Here is a 25,977-nt window from a genome sequence, read left to right as displayed (position 1 = left end):
TTAAAATGAAAACACAATTACAGGGGTGACCGGATATACATATTAAAGCAATGCCGAAAAGCTATGCCGATAATAATGGGTTTAGTTTTAACACAGCGTTGCCTATAATTTTGAACCAAAATCAAATATACCGCTAAACGCACGCAAATCAACGGAAGTGTGCAGTTATCGCTTCACTGGCAGATGCGTCTGAAATGGCCATAGATGTGAGGAATAAAGTATTTCAATTTACTGTCTCTAATAATTGCTTACTGAGTCTAAAATTCTGAGCAGTGTTTAGAAGAATCATTGATTATTTCGGAAACTGGACTGCTGGAAGTTTAACTCCCTGAAGTTGAAAAACCACTATCCTTGCATCAATATGTGCGACAAATTTCTTTCTACTCTGGACTGCGTAAGTGAGAAACCAATATATGTTTTTTTTTCCTCAGCTACTCGATGTTTTAATTCCTTATTTTATACTTTCCTCTAATGAAAGGTAATTAAATAAAGTAGCCTGAATATGTAGTAATATATAGGAACACAAGAGTTTTACGTAGCGTGGCGAATGTACAAACTGACGTAGTATGTTATCCGAATCTGAAATTAGTACTCAATCCGACATTCGCGTAAGTGTATGGGGAAATCCGTTGTAAAAACTCAAACATATTGACTGTCGGAAGTTACATCTGCGTTCCGATTCCATGGAGGTATTGTGCGTCCTTGTCCGTCTCCAAAATTTAACAGACGTGGTACAAGGGACAGAACTGTCATGCATTATTACATGAATGGGAAGAACTGTGAAGGCATCTCATGAACACAACTAAGGTGGCTATTGAAGGAAATGTAGCTGCTCCGATTTCTATGGCCGCCAGAAGCAGCCGGAAGAAAATTCTGCCAACCACGTGTTTCTCGAAGACTGCCCTCTAATGGCACCTTAAGCAGAAGATGAAGGGCGACCCTGAGCGGCACCTGGATTTAATTATAGCTTTTTGTTTTGTACATATTCGGACTTCAATAAATATCAGTCTTCAGTATTATAGCTAATTACTAAAATAAAAATGCTTTCACTATTCAGACTAACGATTTGCATTTCATTTAACAATGTGGGCTGGGAAAGTTCGACGTGCTAAAGGTTAGTCCTGAAATTCATTAACGAGGAAAACATTCCAACATAGAAAGCATTGAACAGGGAGGAGTTGAGGTGGAGAGCGAAGTAGGGAGGATATGAAGCAAGGAAGGAAGAAAAGTGGGGGAGAGAGAAGTAGAAACAGACAGAGAGCGCGCGCGCGCGAGAGAGAGAGAGAGAACACTCCACGCAACTGCCTGTCTGTAACTTCCCCAGAGTAATTAATTGATTTAAGAGATAAACATCCGATCTAGATTTGTTTTTAAGCCCACGATACGACATGGACACAGAAGGAAGCAGACGATCCAAATAGCGGGGGCAAAAAAGAAAAAAAGGTCAGAAGCCACTGAGGAGGAGAAGAAATGCCAATTCTCCAGGGAACTCATTCCATCGCTGTCAGCGGTTTCTCGTTAACAGAATTTAATTCCTTGTTCTCAACTTTGCTCGCAATTAAATACAGCATCCGTCCAGTTGTTGCTCTAAGGGCATTAAATTCTTGCACATCAAGGCAAGCAGGCTGTGCCGCGCCAAAGTTTTCTTTTTAAACGAGATTCCTTATAACAGCTTCTTAAACTGTGGACCGCCAGGACGTGCTCCATTCAGATGTAGTAAAATCCAGTGTTTCGCCAAATTAAGGAACGCCTCTTATTTTTGACTGGCCTACACGAAAATAAGTGGGTCTCTGGTCGCTTTATACTGTAAGTACATTCATAGCTCGGGGCCATGAAAGGACAGTACCATCCGATGAAGCGGTAAGTATGGAAGAATCGCAAAATACCCAGTGAAACAATGTAGCTAAAGAATTCTAGGTGACACATTCCGCGATCTTTATGAGGGTGAAACATTAATTCTTGTTTCTAATTACCCTGGAAAACACGGTCCTTTACCGTCAATAGTCTAAGTACTGTATGCTGCAGTGGAAAACTGTCCTGTCGTGTTTGCTGCCGTGCATGCGTCGCAGGTTTGGAAGGATCGTGGTTCTAATCTTCCTCCAAATATCCTAATTTCTCGGATCGTATGCATGTAAATCACTTTGGGTGATTACCAGGCTGGTTCAGGAATAGTAGTCGCGGTGGATTACTTTGGCCATCTTTGCTCAGTTCCAACACGTATCTCTTTTATAACATCAGCATGACGAGATGTAAAATCTAACTTTTCCGGTTGTTACCCTTCTGCCGCGTCAGTTCCAAGGTGCCACAGTCGGTATTTATAATACAGGATGGTTATACTTAGACTTTCGCTACTTGAGAGGGCCCCCATGAAAAACGAGCGATCGTAGGACAACCGAACTTCATGGGCACATTTGTAAGGACATGTCGAAGCGAAATTACAAATAAACTATTGAATAATCACATTTTACTTTCCACACGAGAAGATTCAAATTTAGTGATCTTGGTGGTTAGGCAGTTTGGAACTATCGGCCAATGATTCGGTTTTCACCATATGTATTACGGAGTTACCGAGTGACTCAAACGAGCAGCGTGAGGTGGAGCTCCATTAGGCACCACAACAGATGATTCCAAAGCACCTCTCTCCAGTAGAGCAGGAATCACATGGTGACGAAGCACATCGCAGTAACGTGTGCCGTTCAAGCTGCATGTTATTGCTTCTTGGAGCCAGAGTTCCTCAAAGAAAAATGGACTAATCACTAACTGCGCTGTGAAGAGACATCACACAGTGACGCGTTCACTATGCAGGGAAGTCCATCATCGTTCGCTAGACGCGACGATCCCCAAATGCTATAACTGTGTGTGTTCACTGCCCCAGTACGCGTTAAGTATGCTTCATCTCTCCATAAACTGTTTCAAGATCTTTGCAAGAAATGTAAGAGTGAAGTCTACGCGAATGTCTGCGTCACATGGCAAAAGTTGGCGAGTAATGTGAAGTTTGTGCGAATACCATTTCACGATTGTTCGTAGCTCTTTTCGAACAGTGGACCATGGAATATTCAGCTGTTATGACACAACTCATGCACTGCTTGAAGATCGCACACAGCATTCTCAGCCATGACAATATTAATTTCTTCAAGAATTGGTGGCGCAATTGCCCGTCGGCCTCTCCCAGAAGCAAACCGAATCCTTGATAGATCGTTCCAAACTGCATAGCCACAAAGATCACCAGATTTGAACTGTGTCATGTGGAAATTAAAACATGTTTTTTCAAGGTTTATTCCTTATTTCTCTTCTGCAGGTCCTCATAAATTTTTCCACAAAGTTTCATTGTCCTTCAATCATTCGTATTTCATGGGGACCCTCTCATATTGCGAAAGTTTAATTTTAACCACCCTCTACATTCTTCTGCTATTGAGGGGGAAGGATCGTGTGAACCATATGTAATATGTACTCCAATACAATTTTTAACCTTTATGACTGTAGAATACTGCGACTATGATGAATAAAGTTTGTCAGATACAAATCCAACCAGTCTCCTTTTGTGATGGTACAGTATTTATTTTGCCATGGATGGTTTCAAGTAGCCTAGCGACTTATCATCAGATGGCACATACTTTTTTGTTATTGATTTTAGCATTATGAGGTGGTTGTGTAAAGTTATTTGCATCCGTGAGTTTCACACTGCTACACAAATCACTTAGGATAACATAGTTAATGTATTCCCATGATGTTGATGGCACTGCACTACACAAGCTTTGTTACAGCACCAACTCCCATGTGCTTTCAAAAAAATGGTTCAAATGGCTCTGAGAACTATGGGACTTAACTTCTGAGGTCATCAGTCCCCTAGAACTTAGAACTACTTAAACCTAACTAACCTAAGGACATCGCACACATCCATGCCCGAGGCAGGATTCGAACCTGCGACCGTAGCGGTCGTGACGTTCCAGAGTGTAGCGCCTAGAACCGCTCGGCCACTCCGGCCGGCAAGGGCTTTCAAAATTTTAGTCATTACGATAATGAGGAAACTCCTAAGTTCCGGAATACGGTATCTTCTGGCGAGACGTAGAGGAAATGGGAGCCCACTTTCATTTTCACCAATAATCAGTCATAGATATTTGTAAAGACGGTTAGCTGGGAAGTGTGTTCTGACGACTGTCTTTGTGTTTGTTGTATAGTGAGCAACAGTGTCATAGATGTTAACCACGTAAACCTCTCGTGACGAGACGCCACCAAAGATAAATAAGTGACGTAAATCAATCATGAACACTGAAGACGGCTGTAGCAAAGAAGCACGGAATAACGTAACGCAAGTGACGTGAGAACTCAAATTATTCAATATTCCTGGGACTTTATAGGCTTTCCCAGCTTAATAAATCCTGAAAGAGAAAAACTGGATGAAGAGTTGGTGAAGCTTTGTCGTCATGTGCTGACGTCCACGTATTTTTTGTTTAACGGCAACACTTTTGAACAGAATGACGGAGTGGCTATTGGTAGTCCTTTATCACTCATAGTCGTCAGTTTATTTATGGAGGACTTCGAGGATACGGCACTGAGGGCTTCGGCTTTGCAGCCAACGTGCTTCTGGAGATATGTGGATGATACCTTTTTCGTCTGGCCATAGGGACGTGATGCTCGTAAGAGATTTTTGGGCCACTTCAACTGTCTTCATCCCCGCATTAAATTTACCATGGAGGTTGAAAGTGATGGGATGCTTCCATTTTTGGACATTATGGTTTACAAAAAACCATATGGCACTTTGGGCCATAGTGTTCACCGAAAGGCGACGCACACAGATCGGTATCTGCATTCTAAGAGTTGTCATCCATCACACCAACGCATTGGCGTTCTGAGGACTCTGGTACTCAGAGCATATGCCATTTCTGACGCGGACAGCTTAACCTAAGAACTTGTGCGTTTGATGGCTGTTTTTAAGGAAAATGGATACTCTGAGAAGCAGATTCATCGAGGTATGGAGTTTGGACCATCACCGGAGGTGTATGAAGAGAAACATAGATCGGTGGCCTTTATTCCTTATGCTGGCGGAATATCGTTTAAGACTGGAAGAATTTTAAGGAATTTTAACATTAAGGTTGTGTTCCGTCCACCTTCCAAGATTAGGGCACCACTCGGCTCTGTGAAAGATGATTTGGTGCTTAGGAAACCCAGTGCATACAAATGTCTGTGTCAATGTGGGAAGGCTGACATCGGCCGTTCGATCTGCACAGTTCATGACAGGTTTGTGGAACATCGCCGTCATACGAGGCTACAACAACCGGAAAAATCGGCAGTAGTATAACACTACTTAAATGAGGGACACGGTATGAAATTTGACGCAACTGTGATAGTTGCCAACACTTCCGGTTTTTGGAAGTGTCTTTTTCTTTTCTTCTTTCTTCCTTTTGCTTGCGCCGTTTTTCCCGCGGATACGCTGGGTCGGCATGGTTAATCGGATGCGGCAATGTTAGTTGAAGGGATTGCCGGATGCCCTTCCTGCCGCCACGCCGTACCCCCCGGGAAGGAATTAGTGTAGCGCAACTGTCTGCGACTAGTGTAATCCATGGAATAGTGCAAAAGTGTCCAGATGTCTGCGAGCCGTGTAACTGAGGCGAGACGTGGGGACCAGCCCGGTATTCACCTATGGGGATGGGGAAAACCGCCTAAAAGCCACATCCAGGCTGGCCAGCACACCGGCCCTCGCCGTTAATCCGCCGGGCTGATTCGATCCGGGGCCGGCGCGTCTACCCGAGTCCAGGAAGCAGCGCGTTAGCGCGCTCGGCTAACCTGGTGGGTTTTGAAACAGTGTCTGTAAAGAAGCAATTGAAATTAGGTTGGTGGATAGTTTAATTAATAGAGGCAATGGGTTTCCTCTTAGCAGGACGTGGAATCCTGTACTATCCCGCATCAGAACAGAACGTTCTTCGATGCAGTCAGTCCGAGCGTTCGAAAATCGTCCCTGAATGCGATTATCGTTGCCGCCAGTATTCTGCTAAGGGCGGCGCCACCTGCCCAGTCTTGGAGGGCAGCAACCGTGATGGGCGGCGCGGGTGCCGTGTACGGTACGAAGGCCTATATAGGACATCGATTTGCAGCCTGGCGTCAGTTCTCAGTGGGACTCTTCAGTAGAAGCAGCATCCTCCTTAAGACGGCGAACAGTTGGATCGCCGAAATATCGAATCGAGTTGAGTTTAAGATCCGGCAGCAAAACCGAAGAGACTTTCAAGATCCATTATTGCTATTTCCTGCAGTCATAGTCCCACAGGATCTGCACATTCCACAAAAACCTGAACATCCACCGATGGAAATTTCCAAACCTCTCGTGGCCAACAAGAGTACGTCACAAACGAGCTCGTCGTCCAGGTCCTGAAGATCCAATGGATGTCGACCAACCGCTGTGTCGTCCTCTGCCAAGCGGTTGCGGTGCGGTGGCCGTGAGGTCAGCACACCGCTCTCCCACCCGTTTTACCGCTTTTCAGACCTTGGAGCAACTACCTCTCAATCAATTAATTCCTCGTTTGGGATCACGAGGCGGAGTGCACCCCGTAACAGTCCTAGCATTAAGGAAGAGAAATCCTTGACAACGCCGGCAGTCGACTCCGGGTCCTCCGCAAGGCAGCAGTGAGCTCTGACCACTTAGCTACGGAGACGAACAGATCACGTCAGCATTACGCAACTTACGCCGCGGCCATGTAATATGGATCAAGGATATTGGGTATTGGCCACATGTGAGTCGTATCTAAGGCTGGATATAAGCTAAAGAGGGTTACTCATGCAAAGGAGCTCAAGGGGTATATTTAATACTTTTTACTGTTATGAACGGAGGGCTCTCCGTGGTGACACGTGGCATTTGTTACATTCCAAGGAGGATCTGCGACCAGGAAGAGGTAGTTCTCACTTCGGAGGGAACATTGGAGTTGAACGTCCCGTCGACGTCGAGATCATTACAGCCGGATCGCAAGATCAGATTATTTCAAGGATGTGGAAGGAAATTCGCCGTGCCCTTTCAAAGAAACCATCTCGACATTTCCCTGGAATGATTTAAGGAAATAACGTAAAATCAGAATCAGGATGGTCGAAGAAGATTTCGAAAAAAATTGGAAATTTGTGGTGAGGTCTTATGGGACCAAACTGCTGAGGTCATCGGTCCCTAAGCTTACGCACTACTTAATCTAACTTAAACTAACTTACGCTAAGGACAGCACACACACACCAACGCCCGAGGGAGGACTCGAAGCTCCGACGGGGGGAGCCGCGAGGACCGCGACAAGGCGCCTAAGACCGCGCGGCTACCAAGCGCGGCGGAGAGGATTTGAACCGTTGTCCTCCTGAATGCGAGTCAGGTGCTGTAACCATTGTGCTACCTCTCTCGGTGCTTACATTCAGATGATTAAGTGTGACTAAGGGTCAATCTGCAGTCTTCTAATAAGGATATACTCCATCAAGATGACCGTCTTCAACTAACACTGAAGTCACGTACGCAGAATAATTCTGACACGTTCCCTGGCGCGTCCAGGCACTTGACCTGAACATTATCGAATACCTATGATCTGTTTTAAGGTAGGTTCAAATGGCTCTGAGCACTATGGGACTCAACTTCTAAGGTCATCAGTCCCCTAGAACTTAGAACTACTTAAACCTAACTAACCTAAGGACATCACACACATCCATGCCCGAGGCAGGAATCGAACCTGCGACCATAGCGGTCGCGCGGTTCCAGACTGTAGCGCCTAGAACAGCTCGGCCAACCCGGTTGGCTTTTAAGGCAAGTAATCTGATTTAGGTTCCTACTCTTATCGTCGTACACTGATTCTTATTACGCACTGCATTATGCCCATCCATTTCGCTACGACTTACTGCACTATGACAGGCTGAGAGAAAATAGTCCGACGTAACATTTCTTGTCCAAGAATGATAAGGACATTGGAGATGGAATACAAAACCAGACTCGGACCAGATGAGAAAAGTAGCCAGCGATGACATTTTCATACGATCCAGCATGACATTGGTCTTCGCTGTTTAGAGAAACCAAGGAAAATCTCATTTTGATAAACATCTCCACACACCAAATAAACGTTTATTTCGACCAACATGTGAAATCAGGTAAATAAGTGTCGGACTTGAAATCGAAGCGACATGATAATGCCACTAGTGCATTCGAAAATGCGTTTTCTCCAACTCCGAGTAGAGAACTTCATTCTTTTGATACATCGCCGCTAACTAGAAACTCAAACAAAGTACGTCCTTTCAAAGATTTGTAACGCAGGTTAAACGTTAAAACGCAGATGGTACCACACTGCAATAGATCAGTGCACATCCTATGTATAAGTTTAACTCCAGGTTCATCATCACTTAAAATTTTATACATAGACTTATATTCTGAATATGGCAGTGATAGATTGATTGATGCTTTCAGCAGTGTAGTTCAGCCGCAGCTGAGATATTTGTGACAAGCAGAGCAAGTATTACGCGTTACTGTCACATTTCAACACACACTCGTTACATTTAGAAGCAGCTGTCAGTGGATTCCGCCACCGCTGCTGCCCATTAAAAAGTGTCACAGTGAAAGACGAATGGCGAATTTAGATGCGGTGCAGACATTATACTGAACTAATATATATATATATATATATATATATATATATATATATATATATATGTGTGTGTGTGTGTGCGTGCGTGTGTGTTTGCGTGCGCGTGCGTGCGTGTGTGTATAAAATAGCACTAATATTTAGTACATTTATTCCTTTAAACAAAGGTTTTTTGTCTCAGTCAATATCAGAATCCTCTTTGTCTCAACGACATTATCAGACGCCAAAAGTGATTTCACAGATTACTAAACACCGTGTAATAGGTTTCCTTACCTTATTCAGCACAGAGGCTTCACAACCTGTAACAGAAATATCAGAAAAATGTTAATTCAAAGGGAGAAAAGCACAAAAACATACACACACACACACACACACACACACACACACACACACACTCATTACAAAATTATGTAAAGTTATACCAATAAGCAATCGTACGTAAACTTAGCTTAGGAATTTGTTGCATGTTCTATTTTGAGAGACAACGTAGAGATGTAAGTATGAACTTGACTTGCTGTAATTAATACCGATAGGCCCAAAACCTGAGTAAATATTTCGTTACTTTGATTGTTAAAAGTCTCACTTCCTCCTGGGCTTCTATATTCGAAACGTGTCACCAAGATGAGGAAACAAATCGTATAATAGATGGTCAACATGGAAAAACAAGTGTGTAACACATCAAAACTACTACTACTACTACTACTACTACTACTACTAATAATAATAATAATAATAATAATAATAATCCTCGTCTTCACCAGATCGACTGCTTTAAAGCACTGCCACCCGTAATAGTTGCAGAAAAAAACGTTTTGTGGCTCTTCTTTCAGATTTTCTCACCTACTGAAATGAACAGTCTTCATTAGTATTAGAGTACAAACTACTACTAATGCTCATACAACTGCTTTTTAGTGCCACCAAAGTTCCGTGGTCCCCATCTTCATAGAGTGAAGTTCAGAAAGCCTGGATTGTGGTACAACTTAAAGGCACCAAATGGTCAAATGAAAATTAAATCAGAAGAAACATTTGTCGATCGAAATGAATGACAACGCCGTTTGAGACGCAGGTGTTTCCTACTGCATGTCACACTGTACATCAACATAATGAACCAGACCGTCCAGAGTAAGAGAAACAAACGTATAACTAACGGCTTGATCGCTTCCATCTAAGTTCACTGAGATAAGGGGAAGACTCCAGCAAGAAAAGAGCGCTCCAGACATGGGGTTAATGTTTTTCCATACATCAGACAAATTTGCGTTCTTTTTAAATGTTAATTGGTGCGATGACAACAAGATCTTTAAAGGCGAACACTTACTGAGTCTCACTGCACGCAGAGGAAGAGACCAGACGAGGTTCTTCTCGGCCATCGTTCGCACCGATCGTAGAAACTAATGATTATCAGAGCTGCACAGAACGGGTCGCAGAATATGTATTCAACGTGCAGATCGTTGCGAAGCGTGATGCGTAAATTCTTGAAAGACAATTTAAAAATACATCTAAACCTGCATCAGCACACTATAATGTATGATATGGTGTGTAGAGGAAGACAAACATGGACCAGTATCTTTTCCCTCATTTCTTTTCAGCTGCAGGTGTATGGTCAGGAAGTGTGTAGCTGCGCATCAATATCTCTCTGAATTTCTACAATTTTGTAGTGGTCATTATATGTACGAAAACTACGTGAGACAAACTTGTATATATCTTATCTCTTCATGAAACAATCGCATTTTGAATTTTAATTTGTACAGAAACCAGATGGCAGTTATAAGAGTCGAGGGACATGAAAGGGAAGCAGTGGTTGGGAAGGGAGTAGGACAGGGTTGTAGCCTCTCCCCGATGTTAGTCAATCTGTATATTGAGCAAGCAGTAAAGGAAACAAAAGAAAAATTTGGAGTAGGTATTAAAATCCATGGAGAAGAAATAAAAACTTTGAGGTTCGCCGATGACATTGTAATTCTGACAGAGACAGCAAAGGACTAGGAAGAGCAGTTGAACGGAACGGACAGTGTCTTGAAAGGAGGATATAAGATGAACATCAACAAATGGAAAATGATGATAATGGAATGTAGTCGAATTAAGTTGAGCGATGCCGAGGGAATTAGATTAGGAAATGACACTTAAAGTAGTAAAGGAGTTTTGCTATTTGGGGAGCAAAATAACTGATGATGGTCGAAGTAGAGAGGATATAAAATGTAGACTGGCAATGGCAAGGAAAGCGTTTCTGAAGAAGAGAAATTTGTTAACATCGAGTATAGATTTAAGTGTCAGGAAGTCATTTCTGAAAGTATTTTATGGAGTGTAGCCATGTATGGAAGTGAAACATGGACGGTTAATAGTTTGGACAAGAAGAGAATAGAAGCTTTCGAAATGTGGTGCTACAGAAGAATGCTGAAGATTAGATGGGTAGATCACATAACTAATGAGGAAGTATTGAATAGGATTGGGGAGAAGAGAAGTTTGTGCCACAACTTGACCAGAAGAAGGGATCGGTTGATAGGACATGTTCTGAGGCATCAAGGGATCACCAATTTAGTATTGGAGGGCAGCGTGGAGGGTAAAAATCGCAGGGGGAGACCAAGAGATGAATACACTAAGCAGATTCAGAAGGATGTAGGTTGTAGTAGGTACTGGGAGATGAAGAAGCTTGCACAGGATAGAGTAGCATGGAGAGCTGCATCAAACCAGTCTCGGGACTGAAGACCACAACAACAACATCGCTCTGAATAAATAAAGCCAGATCCTGATGGGATTTTAAGTGATATAAAGATTGGCAAAATCTGTTAAATGTTCAGAAATAATGAATGAATATCAATGATTCAAAACTGTGTGTAGAATTGCTGAGGGTATGAAACGGAATCATCGATCAGGGTCAGCAGATGGGGTACTTCGGTTCCTTTGTAGGATGTGAACTAATGGTACTGTTTCGTTTAACTCACGGGAAAGTGAACACTTGAAGGTAGACACCAAGTACTCCGCAAAAGCCAACTTACAAAGTTTCCAGACGCTGCTGAATAAGCGTTTAAGGGGACCAAACAGCTAAGGTCAACCATCTCCTATTCGCCTCCCAGGTCAGAAGTAGTGTACCTAGTCCGTCTGCGCACAGAATAAATGTATTCTTCGTTCAACTGTGAGGAAGCGTTCTAAGTGTTTGCGCAGCGTGTCTCTGTGGCAGATCACGGGAATCAAGTCGGTAAGCACCTGGTGCGATATGGGAAACAGTGTAAAAATCACATTCAGGCTGGTCGGCACGCCGATTTTCGTCGGTAATTCGCCAGGAAGATTCGATCTGGAGCCGGCATTTCTTCCTGTCGCGAAAGGGGCCAGAATGGTGGTATTAACTCTTTTTGAGTCCCAACAATATTTTAAAAAAATTTAAAGTTTTCACAAAATTGGCCTTTATCATGTAGGAAGCAACGAATAGAAAAAGGAACTGGTAAAATGTAAATATACAACTGTTTTAAAGTTGTGGTTTCACTTTGGAACCCACCGGTTCCATATTCTGGTAACAGTCATTGGATCTCGACCAACACGAGCAGCAATGTCGCGATACGATAAACCGCAATCGCGATAGGCTACAATCCGACCTTTATCAAAGTCGGAAACGTGATGGTACGCATTTCTACTCCATACACGAGGCATCACAACAACGTTTCACCAGGCAACGCCGGTCAACTGCTGTTTGCGTATGAGAAATCGGTTGGAAACTTTCCTCATGTCAGCACGTTGAAGGTGTCGCCACCGGCGCCATTCTTGTGTGAATGCTCTGAAAAGCTAATCATTTGCATATCACAGCATCTTCTTCCTGTCGGTTAAATTTCGCGTCTGTATCACGTCATCTTCGTGCTGCAGCAATTTTAATGGCCAGTAGTGTATTTGAGAGCAATTTTACGTTTTCCCGAAACACAATCTGACATCACGAAATCTCCATCAATTCACAATACCCGAAACAAATTATGGTCCTAAATAACAACAATTTTTATCAAAAGTACATACTGTTCCAGTGGTTTCATTTCAAAACCACTCATAAAGCAGTGATACAAACTCAAATTTACGTTACAATAACTTTAGATATACTTGCCTTCAATGTATCCCCTCTGTATGATCACTATGAAAAACAACGCATGCTACAATCTCCTACAATCACGTAGCACAATCTGCGCGCAACTGTTGCTCTGAATGCTGAGAATGACTGCTACAATGCACTACTTTCGTAGAAGTACCTCTGTGTACCTCTAGATGTGTCAGCCTTAAAACAGCATCGGTGGTTTGTTGCAAAAGGCATCGGTGCTTTAAAAATTAATAAAATGGTGGTTTCAGGCAGAAAGCACTGATATTCAAAGGGTTAAATCAGGAATCCATGCACGCATATACTTTATAAAAATGTATGTATGCATCAATGTTCCACATCTCCTCCTTATACCAATTTCAACCAAACTTTGTACAAGTATCACTTGCTGTCAGGAAAGAATTGCTGTGGGGTTAAGAACAACGCACCTACCAAAGGCTTTCTGGGTGTAGGGGTGGGGGGTAAAAGCAGTGCAGCCCACGACTGGAGAATACTCACACTTGAGTCATTCAGTATTTGAGACTGAGAGCACTTAGTGATGTGCTACAAACTTTATACATAATTTCAAACATTTAAGAAACTTTTTATCGCTGGCAACCCCACAAAATGATGAAAGGAAAAAGAAGTTTATCGCTTACTACGTTTATGTTGTTCATCCAGGGAAATTGCGGCATGAAGCATAACGTTCTGATTCATTAGTCCTTTACTAATAACTCTATTCGTGACACATTTTGCAAACTGTACTCACGTATACTACTGAACGTACCAGCAAAATTATATCACTGTATGGTATATATCTCAGGCGATATGACGTCATAAACACTGAGCTGCCTGAAAATGAAACTGCAGGGCAAATTCGCTAGATATGCAGGTGAAATATGAGTACAAATACATGTGAAATGTGTTAAATATATGTAAACTACGAGTATATCTGACACGAGTGAAAAGCTCATCCTAAGCCCCTGGATCGATTTCAACCAAATTTGGCACACACATTAGTTACGATCTGTAAAGAAATACTGAGAGGGTAAGAACTACTAGCCTCCTATTGGGGTAAGGGTGATAACGTGGGGAGAGAAAGGGAGGAGGAGGAGGAGGAGGAGGAGGAGAAGGAAGTAGAGAGGGGAAGGGGGAAATTGAAAGAGATAGTGGAGAGAAGGAAGTGGACAGAGAAAGCAAAGAGGAGGAGATGGACAGGGAGGATGAAGGAAGAGATGGACGAAGAGAGGGGGGAGGAGGAGGTAGACAGTTGGGGAAGGAGCTAATGGAAAGAGAGAGGAGCAGGAGGAGATGAAAGGAGAGAGGAGGAGAAGGGGAAGGACAGAGAGAGGGCAGGAGAGGATGGACAAAAAATTCGGGGGAAGGGGGGAAGGGAAGAGGAGGTGTACAGAGAGTGGGTGAAGGAGAGACAGACAGAGAGAGGGGGAAGGAGTAGACAGAATAATAGAAAATTTGAGTAAGCTGGGTATTCAGCTAGTCTCGCAATATACTACATAACGGTCCCGAAGGTTCCGTGAAGAAAATATAAGATTAAATCCAACGCATACTTAGACATTTGAACATTCATCGTGCCAGCGCTCCGCTCGCAAATGAAACGAAAAGACGCTCTAATAAATGGTAAAGTGGGAAGTACCATCCACCGTGCACTTCACACTCGTTTGCAGAGTATAGATGTAGATCTTTTAGATATATCTCTCTCTTCCTCCCTCTCTTTCTCTTTCTCTCTCTCTTTCCTTCCCTCTCTCTCTCCTTCTTCTGTTAAAAAGCGCAAAAAAGTCTTAGTAACTGGTTATGCCCAGGATGTTCTGCAGGCAACTTGCTTCGTAGAGGAATTATACTACCACTGCGTGTATTGGTCATTCCATCTAAAGTCAATGCATTAGATGGCAGTCAGTAAGTGATTGACAATTATTTGATGGATATGTTGAGAATCGTCTGCGAAATTTTCCATCAGCCTTGGTCATCAACAAGTCTTCACGCATTTTGCTAGGAATTTATACTAACGGGACTTCCTTGTACCCAACTGTGACATCTGTCTAAGAGAGCGCACGACGTTCTATATATGTAGGGTCTAACTTATAAAGATGGTAGCGGATTCTAAACAGGGCTTTCTTTTAGATACGGAACCCATTGTACCAAATTATTTTACTTATTTGGCCTTCGGAATCAAATGGCCATTTAGCCAGATGAAAAGTAAATGACTGAACTACAGTACAAAACATATCTTGATTACATGATACAAGAAACATACAGAATCGACTTTAACATAGGTATTTTTAAATTTACTGTTGACTGACATGTACGAGGATGTGCTGAAAAGTAATGCCTCCGAATTTTTATGTGAAGGCCTCTAAAGCTTTTTAAATAAAACAAACGTTGTTAACAGTCTACACCTTTGTCCTTTATGTCTACATATTTTCAATACTCTACTGGTGGAGGGTTTAGAATTGTAGCGTGTAACATGGTGATGTGTAATGTAACTACGCCGGTGCTTTAGAAACAGCATGCCATAATCGAATTTCCAATTCGAAGAGTTCGTCCACACATGAAGCATCCTCTCCTTCAGTATGACAATGCCGCACCACACACGATCGCTGCGACATCTGTAAAAATCCGACATCCTCCAAACAGTTCCAAGTTGGCCCCATCCGATTTTCATCTTCCTCCAAAACTTAAAGAATGTCTTTGCGGACTTCACTTTGACACTTCTCTGCTACAAGCAGAGATGAGGTTATGACTCCGCCGAGCGGTTCTAGGCGCTTCAGTCCGGAACCGCGCTGCTGCTCCGGTCGCAGGTTCGAATCCTGCCTCGGGCATGGATGTGTGTGATGTCCTTAGGTAAGTTAGATTTAAGTAGTTCTAAGTTCTAGGGGCCTGATAACCTCAGATGTTAAGTCCCATAGTGCTCAGAGCCATTTGAACCATTTTTTATGGCTCCGTCAACAGTGACATTATCAACAAACTGGTATCTTTTTGGAAGAAATGTGTTCTTCGCCAGGATGACTATGTTGAGAAATAAATATGTAAACATGGAGAATAAAAGTGTAGTATGCTAATAACGTTTGTTTTATTTAAAAAGCATTCCGATTTTCACACAAAAAATTCGTATGCATTACTTTTCAGTACGCCCTCGTTTACAAAATATTGAAAAATAGGTTTGGATAATTCAAAGGAAAAGACGGAGGAACAATATAACTGTTACAACTGCTGTGGTGCGACACACTCATTGTTACACAGAAAATATATGTACACTGTAGTCACTTGTTAGTTCACAATTCCAGTCCCTGATAGATAATCATAAATTGTAGAACACTCAGAGAAAATAATTCTGATAATCCAGGGCCAAGCAAATCCGTCATAATTCGTAGAATAGCAATCCAAAATGTAGTCCAATTCAAATCCAGCAAACAGGTAGGTGACACAAGGATGGTGTAACTTACCCAGGCCGATATGAGTGCTTACTGGCCACTGGAGGAGACCACTGTTTGCAGTTCACTATCGTTTGTCAACTATAGAGCATTGTTTGTTAAAGGAAATTTCAGACATGCATTTAATGTATGGTTCAGCTGGATGTCGTGCCCAGAAAGCCGAATACTGCTCAGGGAAAAAGTTTTGTAACCCTAACATGACAAAAATAATCGGCGTGTACAGAAATCTAAGTGAAAATGGACTATTTAAGCTACTAGGAGCTGGTGAAATTTCTCGAAGATTAAATCCTTTCAGACTAGAAATGTATGAGATTATGTAGGATGGCATGAGAGAAGATTTATCAATAAGCATGTGCCAACTTGGCATTCGTTACAATGAACAGGTGCTATGAGCTTACACTGATGCTGAGAGGTGCAAGTTACTTGTGGCAATAATAAATTTTTATTTCTGATAATTAGTTTTTCACCTAAAAGTACTCCACTTGTGAGGCCCCTGTCATATGTATAGTTAATTTCAAATGACCTACCCCTATTGGGGAGGACCACGGTTCAAATTATCGTGCGGCCATCCATATTTAGGTTTTTACCTATTTCCCTAAATCGCTTAGGGAGAATGCCGCGATGGTTCCTTTGAAACGGCGGACCGATTTCCTTACCCATCCTTCCCCGTTCCAAGTTGTGTTGCTTCCCTGAAGGCATCCTCGTAGACGGGATGTTAAACCTTAAACACCATTTTTTCCGATGCTACATTCGCATCCGGAGATGTGATCTCATTGTGAACGACGCACTGAATTCGGTTTGCCTAGTACTGAATCTGTGTACATCCATAATCCGACACCTCATAAACAACTATTTAGGTCTATTTATTTCGTAATTTTTAGGGCGTTCATCCGGAACAGTAAAATTTCTTCTTCTGATTTTTCAGCTCATAACTATATAACCTTCTTCATGGTGAGTCGATGACGGAATTAAAACCATCTTACACAATAGTGTGAACTAAATAGGCGTGCGTCAAAGACAAGACAGTCGCCAACAGGAGTCTCTGTCACAGATAAAACTTTATGCTTGTAAGAATAAAACATTACAAGCGCCGAGTCAGATAGTCCATAGCCCTTCATTTTTTCGACTTCGGCCTACTGCGGACCATGGGGAACGTTTGGTTTGCTATTTAGTCCTTCCTGCTCCTCTCTGAATCTCACCATTCTTTTACTGAGGTTCTGAAATCTTAGCGTGAAATTTTACATTGGACACAGTTTTCACTAACGTTTGCTTTATAAATGCCCTATTATTCCCATCTGTCCCGAATTCTTCCAAATCACCGAAGGGCATATGAGGTACGATCGAGTCATACATTTTGTAAGTCAACGAACACAACTACAGTATTTCTGCCTCTTATTGCTCTTACTCTGAGGCTGCTTTTCAGACAAAAAAGCCGACCCACATAGGATCTTCTTTTTCTGAAGCGCCGTCGATATTCATCTATTTGATGATCCGCTTATTCTTCTAATAGGTCTAATAAGGCTTTGGAATGTACTTTGTAAGAAATTGGTATCACGAAACTCCTGCTGTCTTATCCCCTCAAAATTTACGCATCTCAGCCAATATTCCATTCTTCCTAGGCGCTTTATTTTTTAAATTCTTAGATTACTTTTTTTTACCTTCATGAGACTTGATGGATTTGACTGTTAACTCACGCTTGATTGTCTCTTGGAAGTTTATTTTGTTTCTGGACAAAAAGTTATATGAGGTGACCAAGGCAAATGAGACACCCTGTAGAGCAAGTGTATATGAATTATGTGGTTGATTATTAAAATGGATGGCATATGTTGGAATGCAAGCGAGAGAGGTGATGGAATATTCTAACCACCGTGAAAACCTCAAGAAACACAGCTTTTTTTGTTTACTTCTCTGCTGTAGGGAAAATAATGGGAAGCTTCCCTACGTCTACAAAAATTGGTGTATACTTGGTCTACTTCACTTATATTTATGTACCAAGAGTACAGTGATAGCACGCCAGGAAGGGAGATGATCTCAGAACGTGCTAACGGTGTAAAAATTGTAAAGACAGAATGCGAGAACAACGCGGAAGGAAAGCAGGTAGTATGTGTTGGTAGTTCGTGGTGTGAGAGGCGTAACAGCACCAGTGAAGCAGAAGGCTATTGTGGTGACAGCGGCAGGCATGCTCGTCTCGAGCCGGCCCATTCGTGGCCAGGGGCCCATAGTTTCTCTGATGGGGAGCCACTTACTGGGCCGCACAGGAATTCGGCGTTCAGCAACTGCGGCATTCTGCGGGGGCCGGCGCCGCCCTGCTTCTTAACGCCAGATGCCTCTGCTTCCGATATACACGTTAAGCGCAAATCGGACGAGGCTTCCGTTAACGCACATTTCTCATATCCCAATCGTCTGTTCATCAACGAACGTGAAAGAACGTTGTAGTAGGTTGTAAGGTGAACATATCCTCGGAGACCTCAGATGTCACCTCACATTTCATTAGTGCACAGATGATTAAAATTCCTTAGTGTTAATGAATTTACATGAACTCTGTACCCCTTTGCTGTATACAAAAATTGGGAAAAAGATCGTGTTTTTTTTCCTTTTTTTAACTGCAAAGGAACACTGTTTGTGGGTAATCTGGTGCGCAGGCTTAGAATGTAACGAATATGTACTCATATTAGAATTCAAAAACTACCATAGGCTATCACAGACAATCATAAGTAAGCGTAGACTACGGTAGTTTAGATAGTAGCATTGCTCAGTTAAGGTCGTAACCGCGTCGTCTGTACGTTACGTGTGTTGCATATGTATCAGGCGTTACTTCATTTCGATCCCTTTGTTTGCGTATGCAATCAGTGTCACACTAGAGCCGCCTCGAAACTAGAAGCGCTGAACTGTTCAGAAACTGAGTGAGGGCATATAAAGGACCGTGTAACTTACAGAACATTTTTGTTCTACATACTCGTAGTTATCCTCATGTCTGTTACTTAAAAATAAACAGTGCTTGTAGCAGAACTGAAACTGTCAATATTTAATTTAGATTTTTTCAAAACTTGATTTTTAACGTGAGACAGAAGGGTACTGTATTAAAAATAACAAAAAATAAATACAGATTTATGATATGGCACCATGAATTTCCTCAAAAATAGTTAAAATTTAAAAAATGCGAAACACAAAACATATCAACCATCACTTCAATACTTCGTCGAGGTTATGTAGAACATGTTTCTGTTACTGCTAAACACACTTCGTACTTCTCAGTTATAAAAGGAAATTATTGCCTTTGATAACTTTGAAGAACTTTCTGTTGAGTACAAAATAACAACAGTAATTACATAGATTTTTTATGTTTATGCATCTAAACTGTACTTGCCTCAAAAGTAATTGCTTTGGTTGCACAAAAAGCACAGAAGATAAGTGAGCAATTATCTTTTATTACTTATAAAATAAAGTCTATATTGTGTAATGACATAAAATACCTATGGACTAACACTGAACGCTGTGCAGTTCTAATTATGTGCAAAACAAGCCAACAAAAAACAATGAGAAGTAGTCGCCTCGCACTTTCTCGCTCACAGATTCATTTACCTTCCTTCCTCTACCAATACTACCAATAATACCTATAATCCTACAATATACTATGTCATTTATGTACTGTACGAAATTTAGAGAACCGTAATTTTGGTAGACCGCAGCTCTGTCATATACGTTACAAAAACAGGAGAAAAGCCCTACTCTGCTCTAGTGTATCTTCAATCTACGAAATTTCACCACAGTATTACATATATGTTGAATAAACAAATTCGTGCACATCATTTAGTAACCGTTGTGACTACGACTGTAGCCGAATGACTTCAAGTTCACTGACGATCTTGTCTTTCAATGGGAAATGTTTAAAGAGCTGCGAAGATTGTGCTTAAGCATTTAATCTTTTTCTTGGTCTACCGATTTTTGTTTTATTGCCTGTAATATTTGGTCCACTGAAAATCCTGTTTCCAAGAAAGGTGATTCGATGATGCTTGTATAGGAGGCACTGTAATTCCACAGTAGATGAGATGCAGTAAAAGCCTGCTAAACGTGCGAATGGCTCTCTTGGCCTGGAGCGCGCGGACGGGCGACATCCTAAGCGCGGCTGCCTTTGTTGTAAGGTTGCAGCGCCTGCGCGGGTCATTGTCCGATGTGATTTATGACAGGTCGTCAACCTCGCCCCTTTGTTGTGCAGTTCATTCTTCCACTGGACCATTAGTATATTCGATCCCTGGGCCTGAGTGGCGTCCGTGGGCTGCAGCATTCTGTGCTGTTTCCACGCAGCCTCTCCCACACGTCCTCAGAATACCGTTGGAAACATCCGTGCTTACTTGACTACTGGACGGCATATTCACTCTTAACAGTCAGAGCGAACATTTCTATCTCAAAATGTGGCTCAATAAACACCGACAACTTGGTTATTATAATGTTCGCAGTTGTCATAAATTTGAGTGAAACAGTTTTTCTATATATATTGTCACTTTATTTGAAACGAACAATTACATCAAAAAATTGGCCAGGTTCGACTCCTTGATCATTTTCATGTATGCTACAGCGAAGGATCCTGCATAGTGCTCGAACAGATCGTATGTAATATCACTGCGAGGCTCGGATATTACAACATATCTCCCACACATCTGAGAGGCTACCACAACTTTACCACTCATAATATTAGGTTGATGCATGAGTTGATAGCGTTTTCGTTTTGTGTGCCGGTATTCCCGTTGAAATGAGTTAATTTGTAGATTTTCATTTTTTATTTGTATTTCACTGTTGGTATTTGAGTTTACATATTGTTATTTGGATATAGTGAATGGAGCTGTGGACGCTAGAAAATGGAGTGCCAAGTGGAGGAATTGGAACATTTCCGACATATTCGTCTGTTTGAGTTAAGTTGAGGGATACAGCAGCGGAGGCAGCGAGAAACATTTGCGCCGTGTATGCAGCAATGCTACTGTACAGAGCAAGACGAGAAAATGGTAATCTCGTTTTAAGGGGGATTATTTTGACATTAGTGACCCTTCACGTTCAGGAAGACTTTTGGAGTTTGATGAAGACCGTTCAAACTCAATAATCCACAACCGAGCGAGGGCGAGCAGTGGTTAGACCACTGGTCTCGCATTCGGGAAGAACTTACTCGCATTACTCGCATTCGGGAAGAACTTACCACAAATTTCCAAAATACCATTTCGGAACTTCGTTATAAACCTCTTACAGCTTTCATAATAAACAAACATTTTGTTGCACTAGTCTATCGATCTTAATTTTCGAGATATTTAATTTTGAAATCAGGTACTCCTTCGCTGGACACGCCGTAGATACTCTAATGGATTTCTTCAGCCGAAGATAATTTCAGCTTGGTCTAGTCACATGACCTGACAGAGAAGCAGGCTTCTGAGATGAGGTCTTGTTAGTGAGGGGGGATGGTGGAAGGAGGTGTTGGACGACAAAGTGGGGAAGGAGGAGGTTGTAGCGCCTATGATGTAACTTGCGTTCGTTTAATTTGCTCGGCTTTTGCAGTTCACTTGACATATTGTACGAATATAAAGCATTGCAATGACAACGAAACTAGGATATGTGACTGACTTTGAAGACTGACTGGAAGAAAAAACAGTCTTAAGTGCATGAAGAAATCGAACATTCTAAAAACTAATAGCATGTAGAACGAGGTGAACGCCACTTTCAGTAGAAATATGATTAAAATGGGCGCTTCACACTAGCTCATAGAAAAATTACGAACAGCAGGAATTAGTTTCATGACTTTGGTGAAACTATGTAATTCTCATTATGACTGGATCAATGAATAATAAGTGTGCATATGATTTATTTAACTTTTTATTTGTGACATATCGTTTTCATCATTCCTACATCCGGTATTGCTTCCAAACTTCTCAGTTATACATTCACATTTATTTGAGGTACAAGTATAAGTTGGAAACAAGCCCTCAAAGATCTCAAAATGGCAGACGCCATATTATAATTTCCCACACATCAAAGACCAGAGACTCGAAGGGCTACACCACAGATGTACACGGCACACAGTAATCTCTATCTTGGGCATAATTTCAACACTTGCGTAATACTCTCACCAAATAGTTAACGCTCTGCAGATGAAAACTGACAAGGCATTTCCATTAAAATGATAGTTCGAGAGCGTACTGAAAAGTAATGCCTCCGAATTTATTATGTGAAAGCTCTTAAAGATTTTTAAATAAAACGAACGTTATTAACATTCTACATCTTGCAAACCGTGCAGACATCCTCTATTAAAGAATGCATGTATAATCATATTGGTGCAACGGACTGATGAGAACTGATGGAACGTGATGGGATGTAACCGAATACGAAACAGTCTGTCGTGGTGCTTATCGTGAAACTGGCTATCTTTTAATGTGTAGCTGCAGATAGTGCGATAATACGTTTTATAGTAACAGAAAAAACAAACATCCAGAAGCTGAATTTTGCCAGTGGTTCCAGGTGATATGAACTGCAATGTCACACAATTTTCAGAAGGGATAGTTTGTTCTAAATGAGTATGACTCTTATACGCAGATCAGGAAACAAGCGAGAGCACGTTGTTTTCACCAGCTACTGACCGAAAGTGGTGCTCGTACCATAGTTGTAGTTCTCTTGGCATAAGTTTGTTTATCTCATCTACAAATTTTCGGCCCGTTTCCGCAGTTTACTGTGCATCCTCAAGTTGACGCTTTGTTTGAAATTTCGATGTTACATCTCCCAATTCTGTAGCACTATTTGAAGTTATGCAACCATCCACTACTTCTCTTGATAGCGCTGTAATCTATGTCACGCGCAATTTGATGTGCATACTGTACTAGGTCACTATCATGCATGTCCTGTAAACAGTATCGAGCATCCCTGAAACGCGCATACACCAGTTTATGTAACAAGTGTGCTTTGCCCACTCTTGAATATCCACAGTTTTTCCTATGCACTTCACGATCGTATTAGTGCGGACTTATTCGAAATCTCTTCATAACTGTTTTTTATTTTTACTATGCTGCGGGTTATCTTCCATGTACGTAATTATGCTTAGTGCCCGCTCCTTGGAAAATGATTGTCCCTTACTACGTTTCACTAGAGACGAGATTTGTAGCTCACTGTCTGAGAAGGATGATGAACTACATGTCTCGATACTAGTTTCAATATCGCTTTCACTTGCTAAGCACTTATCGTCATCATTGTACTTCTCATGTACATTGTCCGCAGAACTGAGCGTATACAACACCACACATTCCACTAACTCATCTTCCACTTCTTTCTAACTCTGTGAAATTCCTTGCGTTCCTTTCTGAAGAAATGTCAAGTTCGGCAACTGTTGCAGATATAATGAAGTGTTTGCTTTGTTTATCGTTCCGAGCGGTTCTAGGCGCTTCAGTCCGGAAGCGCGCTGCTGCTACGGTCGCAAGTTCGAATCCTGCCTCGGGCATGGATGTGTTTGATGTCCTTAGGTTAGTTAGGTTTAAGTACACTCCTGGAAATGGAAAAAAGAACACATTGACACCGGTGTGTCAGACCCACCATACTTGCTCCGGACACTGCGAGAGGGCTGTACAAGCAATGATCACACGCACGGCACAGCGGACACACCAGGAACCGCGGTGTTGGCCGTCGAATGGCGCTAGCTGCGCAGCATTTGTGCACCGCCGCCGTCAGTGCAGCCAGTTTGCCGTGGCATACGGAGCTCCATCGCAGTCTTTAACACTGGTAGCATGCCGCGACAGCGTGGACGTGAACCGTATGTGCAGTTGACGGACTTTGAGCGAGGGCGTATAGTGGGCATGCGGGAGGCCGGGTGGACGTACCGCCGAATTGCTCAACACGTGGGGCGTGAGGTCTCCACAGTACATCGATGTTGTCGCCAGTGGTCGGCGGAAGGTGCACGTGCCCGTCGACCTGGGACCGGACCGCAGCGACGCACGGATGCACGCCAAGACCGTAGGATCCTACGCAGTGCCGTAGGGGACCGCACCGCCACTTCCCAGCAAATTAGGTACACTGTTGCTCCTGGGGTATCGGCGAGGACCATTCGCAACCGTCTCCATGAAGCTGGGCTACGGTCCCGCACACCGTTAGGCCGTCTTCCGCTCACGCCCCAACATCGTGCAGCCCGCCTCCAGTGGTGTCGCGACAGGCGTGAATGGAGGGACGAATGGAGACGTGTCGTCTTCAGCGATGAGAGTCGCTTCTGCCTTGGTGCCAATGATGGTCGTATGCGTGTTTGGCGCCGTGCAGGTGAGCGCCACAATCAGGACTGCATACGACCGAGGCACACAGGGCCAACACCCGGCATCATGGTGTGGGGAGCGATCTCCTACACTGGCCGTACACCACTGGTGATCGTCGAGGGGACACTGAATAGTGCACGGTACATCCAAACCGTCATCGAACCCATCGTTCTACCATTCCTAGACCGGCAAGGGAACTTGCTGTTCCAACAGGACAATGCGCGTCCGCATGTATCCCGTGCCACCCAACGTGCTCTAGAAGGTGTAAGTCAACTACCCTGGCCAGCAAGATCTCCGGATCTGTCCCCCATTGAGCATGTTTGGGACTGGATGAAGCGTCGTCTCACGCGGTCTGCACGTCCAGCACGAACGCTGGTCCAACTGAGGCGCCACGTGGAAATGGCATGGCAAGCCGTTCCACAGGACTACATCCAGCATCTCTACGATCGTCTCCATGGGAGAATAGCAGCCTGCATTGCTGCGAAAGGTGGATATAGACTGTACTAGTGCCGATATTGTGCATGCTCTGTTGCCTGTGTCTATGTGCCTGTGGTTCTGTCAGTGTGATCATGTGATGTATCTGACCCCAGGAATGTGTCAATAAAGTTTCCCCTTCCTGGGACAATGAATTCACGGTGTTCTTATTTCAATTTCCAGGAGTGTAGTTCTAAGTCTAGGGGACTGATGACCTCAGATGTTAAGACCCATAGTGCTTAGAGCCATTTGAACCATTTTTGTTTTTGTTTATCGTTGCCATCGCTCTGCTTTGTATCAACATCACTAGTACTGTAGGAGTGTTTCGAGTTACTCGTCGACTAAGAAGTTCATCTACGCTCCGTAGCCTCGTGCTGTGCTCACCATTGGATTCCTCCTGTCCCGCCTCTTGTTACCATTAGCAACCAATATTGTAGTTGCATGGCAGACAACATGTGGGGCGTCGAATGCCGTAAACGTCATTGACCTTTTGCGACCTCTCACCCAAGGGGTTCCTTGTAGGACTTACGTTTAGCATTCAGTCAGCGTCTGCCGAAATCACTTTCGCCAATTTTTGAAAAGCGAGAGCGTTCAATGGGCGACTACGTAGTACTCCCACATGCATTTATGTAGGGTGACGATCTGTATGCAGCTAAGAGCAGAGTAGAGCTGCTGGCGACTGGTGGTAATCACACACTGCAGTTGAGTCATTTTGAACACGTTAACGACCCAGCCAGAAGCACGTCGATAGTAGCATAGGTCAGCACCGCAATCAGTGTGCAGTGAAGCGACAATGCGGTGGTCTGTATGCGCCGGCCACAGCTAAGGGAGTGACCCATGTGATCCGTCGCAGGACGCGACAGCGCTAGCTGTGGCACTAACCTCTGTAGCTGCACCATTTCCATCAGCTCTGATGTACTGTCTACACCTATAGCCTTGGATGTTACAGGAATTACAGGCGTCACTAATGGAGGACAACAGGAATTCAACAAATCGATATAGCCCAAGGGAAAATGTAACAGAAAATTTCGGAGAACTTAAATGGGAGTCCTTGGAATGACGAAGGCCAAGTTCTCGTGAAACCTACATCTACATCTACATCTTCATTTATACTCCGCAAGCCACCCAACGGTGTGTGGCGGAGTGCACTTTAC

General features: G+C 42.9%; 1 protein-coding gene across 3 annotated transcripts in view; it reads right to left on the bottom strand.

Moving 5' to 3' along the window:
* Positions 1 to 25,977, bottom strand: part of LOC126185203 (protein O-linked-mannose beta-1,2-N-acetylglucosaminyltransferase 1-like) — an 842,885-nt gene that overhangs the window by 640,279 nt on the left and 176,629 nt on the right. For all 3 annotated transcript variants that reach the window (XM_049928081.1, XM_049928083.1, XM_049928084.1), the window contains exon 2: positions 8,862 to 8,887. The gene's annotated coding sequence lies outside the window, so the exon portion shown is untranslated. The remainder of the gene's footprint in view (positions 1 to 8,861; positions 8,888 to 25,977) is intronic.

This window comes from Schistocerca cancellata, chromosome 4, assembly GCF_023864275.1.
Source record: "Schistocerca cancellata isolate TAMUIC-IGC-003103 chromosome 4, iqSchCanc2.1, whole genome shotgun sequence".
Classification (NCBI taxonomy): Eukaryota; Metazoa; Arthropoda; class Insecta; order Orthoptera; family Acrididae; genus Schistocerca; species Schistocerca cancellata.
The sequence above is the reverse complement of the archived record's forward strand: the minus strand, read 5'-3'. Positions and strand labels throughout refer to the sequence as shown.